Source organism: Armigeres subalbatus, chromosome 1 (assembly GCF_024139115.2).
Source record: "Armigeres subalbatus isolate Guangzhou_Male chromosome 1, GZ_Asu_2, whole genome shotgun sequence".
Taxonomy (NCBI): Eukaryota; Metazoa; Arthropoda; class Insecta; order Diptera; family Culicidae; genus Armigeres; species Armigeres subalbatus.
In genome coordinates this window covers 93,610,157-93,624,330 of record NC_085139.1, presented here as the reverse complement: position 1 = coordinate 93,624,330, position 14,174 = coordinate 93,610,157, and the positions used below count along the sequence as shown (strand labels likewise).

Below are 14,174 nucleotides of genomic sequence, written 5' to 3'. Positions count from 1 at the left end.
GGCACCAAACGGCGGTCGTAACGAAACTCTGAAATTTTACTGGGTTGGTAAAGAATTGGAATTTTCAATGTCTTTACATTAATAATCAATAGTTCCAACGGGCTTAAAAAATTGCTGGAGAGTTTCCGATTCGATTGATAATTAAATCCCGAAAATCCATTGAAAAATAAAGGAGCTATTAACGTTTGAAATCTTACATAATTTCGTGACGGTCTCGAATTTGGAAATTTTCATTTGTCACCCTGTATCCGAGTCTTCCCCTTAGACGTAGTTTACGTCAAAAATCCAATGTCAATTTAATTTAATGCTGATCTATCTTGCTGGTAGGTGCGTCAACATTTCAAATGGTACCGTTTTGACTAGAAGCTACTTTATTCTCAATTTGTCACGCTGTACAACTCCGTTCCCAATTATTGCCCATATGAAAGAAACCACGTAACTGAAGGGCTAAACAAATCTTACTTATCCAATACACAGCTCAAAAAAAGTTATGCCGAGTTATGCCAAATGACCATTATGTCAAACGGCCGATATGCCAAACGGCCATTTCGCCAAATGACTTTATGCCAAACGACATTATGCCAAACGACTTTATGCCAAACGGCATTATGCCAAATGACTTTATGCCAAACGGGTACAATCATTTTGAACCGCATATAATACGCAAGGGCTCTAGGGACTTGCATGGACATTAGAGTGATTCAAATTTATGCCCCCCTTTTTTGCCCCCTTATGCTTAAACGATTGCATTTGCCATTTTAATAATCCTCCTATTTTTTTAGCAAATTTGGATGTAATTTGATTGTGCACACGTCATTTGATGTTTGTATGGAAATTACTGTGGAAATCGCTCTTATGCGAAAGGCCGTTCCGTGAGGTGGTCCATGAACTATTTGAATGTAATCAACACGTTGACTAAATAGCATACTTCCTAAGCTGAAAGGCAGTTGTTGTTGCGAAGCTATTTGTCGTTTGAAAGTCAAGTTACAAAAGAAACAAAAATGCTCAATATTGATATTGATGTTATTCTTTTACGTTTACAATTCAGTATTTTCTCAATATCTTTTCTTACAAGCATCAAAACGTTTCGCAACCAAGACGATCCGCTTCCTTGTTAAATTTCCTATGTTGTCAATGTAATCATATATTTTTGGAGCTTAATGGGAAGAGTTGGGAACCGCTTTCCACAAAAGTTACTGTTTTCATAATGCTTTTCATACAAACTTCAAAGTGTTCGTGCTCACTCAAATTACATCCAGATTAGCTAAAAATTTGAGAGAAATATTAAAATGGAAAATGCAATCGTTTAAGCATCGGGGAGCTAAAAAGTCAAAATTTGAATCACTCTAATGGACATGCTGGGTTGATTTTCGTCATGAAGTACTTCTGAATCTGTAAATTTTCCTGTAAAAGAAGTTGGTAGAACGAAACTTTCTACATTAGTTTTGACCCGTACTCCATCTGATCTTGTAAAGAAAAATGATCATCCCTGAAAACATAACAAACTACAGGAAATGGATAAGACAAACGTGAAAGAATTGTGAGAAAGGCTTAGAAGACGCCCGGGAGCCAGCTCATAGTTCTCATGGTTTCTTGATCGCGGCATTCAACATGTTAACCAAAAACGCATACTCCCCAACATTTAATTAGGTTTAGGTTTCCCTAATACAAGTTGCTATACAAATTACTTGTACGTTTATTTAATTAAACGGAAGTGATGAAATTTGTCTAAAAAGTTTAGTCAACAGATGAATCATTGCACAAATGTACCAAGCGTCTCCATATGCTGTTATACTTAACTGAACATTTTTACTGAACATACTTACAGTTCCCATTGTCTGAAAAAAGATTCGCGGGGACATACAGATACCCGTAGAAATTTAACTTCTATGCATGTTCTATGAATATGAATGAATATCTATTCTATGATTGCATGCATGCAAACATGAAAATAACTTCAACGCCGTTAAAGCGACGAAGGAGGTCCTATTTTGTGACCAAAAAATCTCGGAATTTTCCCAATCAATCAACTAACGCCAGTCATCAGTCAATTTTAGAGGTCGTAAACTACAATAGCAACACATAAGTAAGATTTTTTTTCTGATTTTGTCGTCCAATGTAATTAGATGTCTAACAATGTTTGATTTTTCCCACGCTGAAACTCTTCCCTTCCACTTCATACAGAAGCTTGTCGGAAGGAAGGTTGTGCGATTTATATCGTCATCAAACTACCCTTCGCTCGCTTTCAAATCCACTTCTATAACAAAATCTTCATGCCTGCCTGTAATTCTATCATGAAAATGTACGTTTAAGTTTGAAAGATCATATTAGCTTTTCCGAATAATTGTAAAATGCGTTTGACTTCGGTAAAAGTACACTCATCCCATCATTTAAAGTAACAATTTGGTATAGCTGTAATCTTTGGCTATTTCCTTTTTCATTCAACACATACATTTTAGTTGTGAGGAATATAATCCATAATACTTTACCAACTATGATTTCACCATTCTTTCTAGCAGAACATTCAGTCAGCCGCAGTCAGTAGTTGCTTTATTCTCAGACACCGCCTTGTAAGCGAAAAACAAACTTATGCGGGGAAGCAGCTGAGAAAAAAACTTTTAATTAAGTATTTGCTCTCCATAGTGAACCGGGGTGTTCTCTTGTAGGTTTTGTTTTTTCCCTATTTCCACTGCCCAGTGTCCAGTAGTGCTGGGTTGTTTCGAGTACTTAAAAACGGATTAAAACTTGCGCTGCAGATAGTATTCAGTTGGATGGGGTGCAGAGAAAGGCTGTGCTCCAACTAAATACCAAATAAAAAGCGAGCTGAACTGCCGGCTAATAATTTCGTAATGATGAAGTGTCGATGTTGCGGTTTACAGATCAAATTCGTTTTGAAAATTTAAGCAAAACGTGCGCTTTTGCATGCACTGTGAACAGTAACTCGAGAGTAAATGAACTGATCCTGGAAAAACTCATTCGTTTTCCATAATCTGCATACTATTCGGGTAACCACTTTAAGCTGGGGATAAAAAATTTCTTTCAACAGTTTAATATCTTAATTCGTTTGCTTCTGTGTTTACAGCTTTTGAAAGATTATGCCAAGTGTAATCCCGAATAATTTGTTTTGCATTTCTCTTTCGTTTTTTTGCTTACAGGTAAGTGTTTCCGACATGATACGGGGAAATTTCTTTATCGCATACGACTGGCCAGTCAGTGAGGTGAGGTTTTGCACCGTCCCATCGTCAACGGGACGAGTCAATCAACTCGAAACCTCGTTCTACATCGTACCACAGGCTGATGTGGGGGACTCATCTCTGTTCAACGAACTATCCCAACCGACCGACCGGCGATTGGCAGGATTGTAAAGTTGAAAGTGGAAAGTCATACCGGAGCGTATGTATTTCAAAGGAAAATCACCGCTGGGGCAAAAAATCACTCTCGGCGGGTTAGTGACACAGGTAGGGACAGATGATGCAGCAGAACGACATCATTGGAGTTACGTGAAATACTGAGCGATATTGGCCCAACGGGAATGGGACTACGTGATGACCGAGTATGGTGGGTTCGTTCCTTCATCAATCGGTTTATGTTGCAAGGATTACTTTTTATCGCCCTTAAAGGAGAGACCACAATCTACTATCAGATACAATGGCCGCTGGTCGCTGCCATTTTGCACTTCTCTGACTAGTGTAATGTATTTTGCGATTGCTCTCGTCTCATTTTCTATTTCAATGTGGATTGAGTGTCTCAATGTACGTGTTCGGCTAGGATGTTTAACCAGCTGTTTTCCTCTCGGGTTTGCAGCTCAAAGCCAGAATGAATATAATCTTTAATTAATAATGTTTCAACAAATTATATTCAAACTTAATAATATTCAATACTGGGAGATTCACATGCGTACTCTTGCCCTATCCATTCCTGCGAACTTTTACCCACAGTCCCAAAATTTATGCAGTTAATGGTTTGATCTCTGGGAAAACCAACACGATTGGTGGTCATGCACCATAAAGTACTCTATAAATAGGTTAACGAAATTGTATAATGTTCAGTTGATTGAACGTATATATGGTAATGGAACACTAGTTGCGGAAGCACAAATCTCGGGTACTTATTCAAAAGGACGTATGTGATTTTGTAAACAAAGATTCAAACGTCGATTTGGCCAGTCTGATGGTACTCCCACGCAAACCAACACCACCAACAGGTAGCCAAAGCCTCCCTCATCCAGTCTATGGTGACGGTTTGCGTGGGAGCGCTATCAAGTCGGACAAATCGACGTTTGAATCTTTGTTTACAAAATCACATACGTCTTTTTGAATAAGTACCCGAGATTTAGCAAAATTACCAAAAAAATATCTAACTTCATATCTCCCTTGTTGTTTATTAAAATCGTTTACAATTACAAATGACAATAGAGAATAGCTGTCAAACTGATGCGGTGCTGCTAGTTCAGCTTTTTTATAACTTCAAAAAATCGGAAACGTACTCTTACCCCACGTGCACTTTTGCCCTACTCTAATTTTACTTTTTGATTAATTAGATTGAATGGTTTTAAATAAAATCAGTTTTATATCGAAAGAATAGAAAGTACATACTTTTTAACACACTTCCGAACGTGATAGGTTTTACTTACACGAACGACCATCCCTCGAAAGACACTATTTTCAAATCGCTATATCTCAGCCGTTAGTGAACCGATTTGAACAATATAGGAACTCACAAATTTTCCCGTCCATCATAATTTGTTTGAGACCTACGATCGGACCAAAAATGACCTTTGCGGACCCCCAAACGTCGGAGCAAGTCGTAATTTTCAAACAAATTGCGTGGTTGGTGCTCATGCAATATTAGTAAGATATTTCGAAATCCGTGATATTTAGAAAGTTGCCGTCTTCTACAATTTTGCTCAGAAGGCCAAAAATGCACCTGACATTTAATTATTCAGAAAAATAAGGGAATTGTTCTCCAGGAATCAGAGGAATTGCTCCTAGAACTTCCTCGGCAGTACGTACTAGAACTTCAGTCTGAAAATATTTCAGAACTTCATTGAAAAAATATTTGGAAACTCCACCATGTTTTTTCGAAATTCTTTATGAACTAGTACGTCTACTTCATGAATTTCCATAGAAACTATTTTAGGAATACCTTTAAACATTTCTCATTTAAGCTAATCGGGAAATCCACACGAATAATGAAGTTCGAATTTATATGCAAATTTCTTATGAAATCAGATGAAACAGGAATTCCTTTGCGAAATTCCCACAAAAATTCCGTCGCGAATTCTTCATGGAAGAGAAAGTTCTTTGGATAATTCTCCAGAGAAATTTCCAGGAGAGCATCTAGAGACATTTCTTGAAGGAATTCTCGCGGATATTCTTGTAGGTATTTTTGAGAGAATTCTTGGAGAATTTCGGAAAAAAAATCCGAAAAAAAAGAGGGAGAATTTGAATAAAAGTATTTTCCTTAGGGGAATTTCTAAGAAAAATCCAGTAAGGCTTTTTGGGCGAATTCTTGGAGACATTCTGGAGAAGTTTCCAGGGAAATTGCCTGGAAGATTCTTGAAGGTTGCATTGGAGTGCTTGGAAACATTTTTGGAACAAAATCTAAATAAATTTCCAGAGAATTAATTTCCAGAAAGAGACTTTCCGGAAAAATCCCTGGAGGAAAAGAATTGCCAGAGAAATGCGCCTAAGATTGTCTAGATCGTATTTCGAAATACAATCTCCGCAAATACATCTCTCCGCAGTTCTTAAAGAATTCCAAGACAATTTTCTGAATTTCAGAAGGAATTCAGAAGAAATATCTGAAGAACCCTCGTGGTAATTTATGTGGAATTTGCGAAGTAATTTATAAAGAGTTCTTGGAGGAGTTTTATGAGGAACTCCAGAGAGAACATCAGGAGGAATTCTATGAGTAATTTTTCAATAAGTTACAGATCTTCTCGGGGATTTCTTGAGCAACGGAGGAGCTCCTTGAGGAACTTCCGGAGATATTTCTAAAGAAACTTCCGGTTCAGTACTGAGATTTTTATTTTCATTGAAAGCGGTCACGCGATATTTACATTTTATTCTCTCCCGCTTTCATAGAAAACATAAACAATGAAAGGAATTCCGCCAAATTTTCACGAATTTTTATTTCATGAAAGCGCATCAAACTATTGTGAACAAGCTGTTTCTTCTTCAATAATGTTACTTTTTACTCGAAAATCAGGAACAATATAATCATTTTATCGACTAGTCATCGTTATTTGCACAGATCTGTTAAAACTATTTAGAAATTTAGATTTCAAAACAAAGCAACATTCCCATCATGACTGCTTGTAATGTGACAGGTGACCGGGATGCGAGCTACATTTTCATTTGGATTCTTGAAAATGAAAATGCAACTGTTTTCGCTTTCACATGACTATCACGAAAATTATCTGTACTGTTCCGGAGGAATTCCTGGCGAAACTGCTGGAGGAATTCCTGGCGAAACTTCCGAAGGAATTCCTGGCAAAACTTCCGGAGGAATTCCTGGAGGAACTTCCGGAGGAATTCCTGAAGGAACTTCCGAAGGAATTGAAGCTTGGAAAGGCTTCCATCTTGAAGCTTGGAAGGCTTCCGTATTGGAAGCTTGGAAAGGCTTCCGTATTGGAAGCTTGGAAAGGCTTCCGTCTTGGAAGCTTGGAAAGGCTTCCATCTTGGAAGCTTGGAAAGGCTTCCATCTTGGAAGCTTGGAAAGGCTTCCATCTTGGAAGCTTGGAAGAGCTTCCATCTTGGAAGCTTGGAGGAGCTTCCATCTTGAAAGCTTGGAAAGGCTTCCATCTTGGAAGCTTGGAAAGGCTTCCATCTTGGAAGCTTGGAAAGGCTTCCATCTTGGAAGCTTGGAAAGGCTTCCATCTTGGAAGCTTGGAAAGGCTTCCACCTTGGAAGCTTGGAAAGGTTTCCATCTTGGAAGCTTGGAAAGGTTTCCATCTCTGAAGCTTGGAAAGGCTTCCATCTTGGAAGCTTGGAAAGGCTTCCATCTTGGAAGCTTGGAAAGGCTTCCATCTTGGAAGCTTGGAAAGGCTTCCATCTTGGAAGCTAAGAAAGGTTACATCTGGCTTCCATCTTGGAAGCTTGGAAAGGCTTCCATCTTGGAAGCTTGGAAAGGCTTCCATCTTGGAAGCTTGGAAAGGCTTCCATCTTGGAAGCTTGTAAAGGCTTCCATCTTGGAAGCTTGTAAAGGCTTCCATCTTGGAAGCTTGTAAAGGCTTCCATCTTGGAAGCTTGTAAAGGCTTCCATCTTGGAAGCTTGTAAAGGCTTCCATCTTGGAAGCTTGTAAAGGCTTCCATCTTGGAAGCTTGTAAAGGCTTCCATCTTGGAAGCTTGTAAAGGCTTCCATCTTGGAAGCTTGGAAAGGCTTCCATCTTGGAAGCTTGGAAAGGCTTCCATCTTGGAAGCTTGGAAAGGCTTCCATCTTGGAAGCTTGGAAAGGCTTCCATCTTGGAAGCTTGGAAAGGCTTCCATCTTGGAAGCTTGGAAAGGCTTCCATCTTGGAAGCTTGGAAAGGCTTCCATCTTGGAAGCTTGGAAAGGCTTCCATCTTGGAAGCTTGGAAAGGCTTCCATCTTGGAAGCTTGGAAGGCTTCCATCTTGGAAGCTTTGAATGGCTTCCTCCTTGGAAGCTTGTAAAAGCTTCCACCTTGGAAGCTTAGAAAGGCTTCCATCTTGAAGCTTAGAAAGGCTTCCATCTTGGAAGCTTAGAAAGGCTTCCATTTTGAAGCTTGGAAAGGCTTCCGTCTTGGAAGCTTGGAAAGGCTTCCGTCTTGGAAGCTTGGAAAGGCTTCCGTCTTGGAAGCTTGGAAAGGCTTCCGTCTTGGAAGCTTGGAAAGGCTTCCATATTGGAAGCTGGAAAATCTCCCACTTCGGAAGCTTGAGAAACTTCCGGAGGAATTCCTGGAGGAACTTCCGGAGGAATTCCTGGAGGAACTTCCGGAGGAATTCCTGGAGGAACTTCCGGAGGAATTCCTGGAGGAACTTCCGGAGGAATTCCTGGAGGAACTTCCGGAGGAATTCCTGGAGGAACTTCCGAACGAATTCCTGGAGGAACTTCCGAACGAATTCCTGGAGGAACTTCCGAAGGAATTTCTGGAGGAACTTCCGAAGGAATCTTGCGGAGGAATTCCTGGAGGAACTTACGGAGGAATTCCTGGAGGAACTTCCGGAGGAATTCCTGGAGGAACTTCCGGAGGAATTCCTGGAGGAACTTCCGGAGGAATTCCTGGAGGAACTTCCGGAGGAATTCCTGGAGGAACTTCCGGAGGAATTCCTGGAGGAACTTCCGGAGGAATTCCTGGAGGAACTTCGTGTGGAATTCCTGGAGGAACTTCCGGAGGTATTCCTGGAGGAACTTCCGGAGGAATTCCTGGAGGAACTTTTGGAGGAATTCCTGGAGGAACTTCCGGAGGAATTCCTGGAGGAACTTCGCGAGAAATTTCTGGAGGAACTTCCAAAGAAATTCCTGGAGGTACTTCCGGAGGAATTCCTGCGGAAGTTCGAAGGAATTCCTGGAGGAACTTCCGGAGGAATTCCTGGAGGAACTTCCGGAGGAATTCCTGGAGGAACTTCCGGAGGAATTCCTGGAGGAACTTCCGGAGGAATTCCTGGAGGAACTTACGGAGGAATTCCTGGAGGAACTTCCGGAGGAATTCCTGGAGGAACTTCCGGAGGAATTCCTGGAGGAACTTCCGGAGGAATTCCTGGAGGAACTTCCGGAGGAATTCCTGGAGGAACTTCCGGAGGAATTCCTGGAGGAACTTCCGGAGGAATTCCTGGAGGAACTTCCGGAGGAATTCCTGGAGGAACTTCCGGAGGTATTCCTGGAGGAACTTCCGGAGGAATTCCTGGAGGAACTTCCGGAGGAATTCCTGGAGGAACTTCCGGAGGAATTCCTGGAGGAACTTCCGGAGGAATTCCTGGAGGAACTTCCAGAGGAATTCCTGGAGGAACTTCCGGAGGAATTCCTGGAGGAACTTCCGGAGGAATTCCTGGAGGAACTTCCGGAGGAATTCCTGGAGGAACTTCCGGAGGAATTCCTGGAGGAACTTCCGGAGGAATTCCTGGAGGAACTTCCGGAGGAATTCCTGGAGGAACTTCCGGAGGAATTCCTGGAGGAACTTCCGGAGGAATTCCTGGAGGAACTTCCGGAGGAATTCCTGGAGGAACTTCCGGAGGAATTCCTGGAGGAACTTCCGGAGGAATTCCTGGAGGAACTTCCGGAGGAATTCCTGGAGGAACTTCCGGAGGAATTCCTGGAGGAACTTCCGGAGGAATTCCTGGAGGAACTTCCGGAGGAATTCCTGGAGGAACTTCCGGAGGAATTCCTGGAGGAACTTCGGAGGAATTCCTGGAGGAACTTCCGGAGGAATTCCTGGAGGAACTTCCGGAGGAATTCCTGGAGGAACTTCCGGAGGAATTCCTGGAGGAACTTCCGGAGGAATTCCTGGAGGAACTTCCGGAGGAATTCCTGGAGGAACTTCCGGAGGAATTCCTGGAGGAACTTCCGGAGGAATTCCTGGAGGAACTTCCGGAGGAATTCCTGGAGGAACTTCCGGAGGAATTCCTGAGGAACTTCCGGAGGGATTCCTGGAGGAACTTCCGGAGGAATTCCTGGAGGAACGTCCGGAGGAATTCCTGGAGGAACTTCCGGAGGAATTCCTGGAGGAACTTCCGGAGGAAGACCTGGAGGATCTTCCGGAGGAATTACAACAGGAACTACGAGAGGAAATCCTGGAGGAACTTCCGAAGAAAATCCTGGAGGAACTTCCGGAGGAACTTTCGGAGGAACTTCCGGAGGAATTCCCGGAATGACTTCCAGAGGAATTCCTCCTGGAGGAACTTCCGAACGAATTCCTGGAGGAACTTCCAGAGGAATTCCTGGAGGAACTTCCGGAGGAACTTCGGTAGGGATTACTGGAGAAACTTTCGGAGGAAGTCCAGGAGGAACTTCCGGAGGAATTCGTGGAGGAACTTCCGGAGGAATTCGTGGAGGAACTTCCGGAGGAATTGCTGGAGGAACTTCCGGAGGAATTCCTGGAGGACTTCTTGATTTCATAAAGAAAATTCGGAAATAATTCCTGGAGGAACTTACAGAGTAATTTCTTGAGGATTTTCCAGAGGAATTCGTGGACCCAAGCAGCACACTTTAGTATTTTTTGGTCGCAGCAACTTCAATATGACTGAATTCAGTCTTATGTAAGTTACAGAAACTCATGTATGACAAGTGTATTGCTCGAGGAGCAACTTTCGGAGGAATTCCTGGAGGATCTTCTGTCGAAATATGGTTAAGATAGTATGGTTTTACACTCCTGAATAAAATTGTAAAGACGGCAACTTTCAAAATCTCACGGATTTCAAAATATTTAACCTCACGAGTATTCCCATATACAGTAGCGCCGCCAAGCGAAGGAGTTCCGAAATAATATGATCTGCAACAGTATGGTTTTCGCCTCCTGAACATAATTGTAGAAGACGGCAACTTTCTAAATCTAACGGATTTCTACTTCGGATTACTAATATTAGCATTAACATCAAGCTGGTGAGCACCAACTACGCAATTTGTATGAAAATCACGACTTGCTCCGACGTTTGGAAGTCCATAGTGGTCATTTTGGTCCGATCGGAGATCTCAACATCTTGATGGACGGGAAAATTTGTGAGTTCCAAAATTGTTCAAATCGGATCACTAACGGCTGAGATATAGCGATTTGAAAATAGCGTTCCGACTGTTTGGGAGGCACGGTCGTAGGAGTGTTAAGTAATCTCATTTGCGATGATTGCAAAACCCTTTTTGCTATTTACTGTACACCCTCTGATCATATAATTCAAGAGCCGGTGTAATCAGCTTTAATTCGCGTTGCCAAACTTGTTAGAAACATTGAAACTGGTTCTAATTTACGAAGGACAGATCACTCGAAGACATCTTATCAAAATTTTGTTTGGGGTCAACGTATAAACTTTTCGTTACACCTTGCTGTACGAGAAAGGCAAAAAACAATTCTTTATCAAAAGTAAATTCCGATTCAATGCATGTTTTCATTTACATTTCCCAACTATGTTAATCCAATATCTGAACGAAAATATGAAGTGCACTGTGAAACGCTTCGGCACGTCCTGCTTGTTTGTTTTTCTTTTTTTTTCGTGTGTGGAAATACCTCATTCATGACCATTATCTGAACAGCTTGTGAATGTGAATGGATTAAAATATTAATGCAAAAAGCCACACTCGCTAAATGCTCTGGGGATTATGCTCTTTACTTATTAGTTTATGGACCCCCCGCTCCCCCTTAATGGGTTTATTTGCCTGCTGGCCACTTTCATCTCCTCGATACCGGCCCCATTGGGGGCAGCCATTGCCGTTTTACAATCCCAGTCTGAGGGCAACAATTACTCTCCTAATGGCACTTTAAAGCTGTGACGCCACAATTCATTTTTGGTTTTCATGGGCAATGATTTCGTCTTGCCGAACCGACGAGCGTTGAAATTTTTCCCCATTTTCGGATGGAATATGACTATACATACAGTAACAATTCTTGTGAATATTACAGATGAGATGGCTCGTTATAAGCATCCTACCCAACGGGAAGAGGTCATGATCTGGTAACTGCAACTAAAAGATTCCAATGGGAAAAATAAGATAGATTGTTGCGAAACAATTTTCTCTCATCATCAACCAGGAAGAGAAAAGTGATAGAAGAGTTCATTCTACTGGTAGAGTAAAGCAAGTTGATTTACATAATCGATTAGAAACTCTTATCAGAGAATTTGATTTTCAGTCAGATTCATAAGCTGGTGGACTACAAGTCGAAAATTAAATTCTAATAAAACTAACTTGAAATTCTTCACGGCTCCGACATATCAGAAGTTACATCCAAACTTTTCCCTATAACCATCGTTCTGGTCGTGTTTCTCTACTTTACTACTTTCTTAGTGTTCATACACTCCCCCTGCATTCTGGACTAATATATTTTCTATCAATTTTATGGGTGCCAACACTGAACGTGCCCAAGAGTTCAGCTTTCGACAGCCAGTCACGTGCTGACGGAGAGGCTGCTTGTTGCTGCCCCGGTCACTAAAGTTCTACTAGGAGATGTGGTTTTATTTATTGATTGCTGGAAAATAATGATTGTATTTAGTTCGATTGACGTTGGTTGTGATGCTTTTCGTGAGGGGTTATTGTCTGTCTTTTTTCGGGTTCGGGTGGATGAACAAAGAAAATTGTGCCTAGAACTTTGATCTGTTGAAAAAAGTTATAGAATTCTTTGAGCATTATATGTTTTTTATGCAAGGGAAACAGAAAGTGTTTACCGCGTCCCTTTTCCTTTTTACTGTCACTAATTCAAAGAAGGGGGGGGGGAGTGGTGCTGTGTTCATGCACTTCTTTTGAAATTCCGGCTCCTAGCTTAGGCTGGCCAGCTGATCCACTGCTCCACTGCCACGTTGTCTGTGCTTACCGCATTCCACGTGTCTTCTTCGTGACACAATCGCTCTGCATTCCTCTACGTTCTTCCGCAAACCTTAGCGGCAAGCCAGAGTAAACGCAACGAGCGATGCGACGCGACTCACGTAAAAGAATAACAATAATTATCAACAGGCTGTCAAATTGCACTGTCGCGTCGCGTTTACTCTGGCTTGCCCCTTAGACAATCGAATACCACGTGTTCTGGAGTTTCCTCTATACACGCCGGGCAGAATGGCGATGACGGAAGACCCCACCGGTGCAGATAGTGGCTGAAATAGCCGTGTCCAGACAGGAACTACTACTGCCCTTCGGACCACCCACGTTCGGCATAATCCTTGCAAACGCACTGAGCATTTTAGCCGCCTTTCGCAGGAATAGTCGACATGGGTGTTGAAATTCAACCGGTCGTCGATCATCACTCCTAGATGCCTCAAAGCACGCACGGACGGGATGTCGTGCCTCCAACGGTAATCTGCACCCGCTGGATACTTCTGGCATTTCTAAGCAGTATCACTTCTATTTTGTGGTGAACAAGCTGCAATTTAATTCCATTCATCCAGGTTTCAACTGCGTCGGTCGAGAACATTGTCAGCGACTCCGAAGATCTTCACGCCTTTGGGCAATTTCAGTTTTAGAACTCCGTTGTCCATTACGTTCCACAGCATTGGGCTTATGAACACCCGCCGGAACTCTAATCGACTTCTGCCCCGAATTCATTTCGTAAACCAGGATCCGGTTCTGGAAGTAGCTCCTAAAGATCTTACACTGGAAATCGGGGATCCGCATTTCGTGCAGCGCTACGGCGATGCCCCCAGCTCGCTCTATTAAATGCATTTTTTACCTCAATCGTTACTACAGCGCAGAGCCGATTGCATTAAATGCATTTTTACCTCAATCGTTACTACAGCGCAGAGCCGATTGCCGCACCTCTTCTTTCTTCTTGGACGCTCTCTCTGTAACTTCCCTAGCAGCACACATGCTTCACATAGGTCGCTGCAACTCATATGTGGCCAGATTTAGTCACAATCAAGTTGCTGCGACCATTTTTGTCTGACTTGTGCTGCTCGGGTTAAATAACCGTCCTGATTGCATCCACCGCCGATCTGCCTTTTCGGAATCCGAACTGCTTTTCCGATAAGCCGGCCTCGCCTTCCGTTAACTTTGTCAACCGATTAGGTATAATCCTTTCTAGAAGCTTCCCCAGTGTATCCAGCAGATATATGGGCCTAAACAATGCTGGATTCCATAGCGGTTTCCTCAGTTTTGGCAGCAGCACTAGTTTATGGATCTTCCACTTATCCGGAAAGTAGCCATCTGCTAGGCATTTCTGCAGCAGCACTCTGAACAAATCTGGAAGCGCCAGTATCGCAGTTTTTAGAGCCATGTTTGGAATTCCATCCGGACCCGGAGCTTTCTGCATCTTTAGACCTTTCGCCACTGATGACAGCTCGTCGTTGGAAACTTGTATACCATCAATGATTACTCCGGTTTCATCTGCGGACGGTGTAGATGGCCGCGCCGTAGGATCATGCTGCGGAAAAGACCGTCAACGATGGTCTTCAGCTTGTCTGCATCACGAAGACTAGCAATTGTTTCGTTCCACCAGTAATTAAGCCGCCGATTATTCTCCTTGGACTCGTCGCATCGCATGCCCTCACAAGAGTTTCTATCAGCTCATCTGCATCGAGATT

The 14,174-nt window shown here is 42.5% G+C and overlaps 1 protein-coding gene across 3 annotated transcripts in view; it reads left to right on the top strand.

Annotated features, from left to right (window-relative positions):
* The window catches only part of LOC134202619 (uncharacterized), a 708,184-nt gene that overhangs the window by 414,340 nt on the left and 279,670 nt on the right, over positions 1-14,174 (top strand). The window lies entirely within an intron of this gene.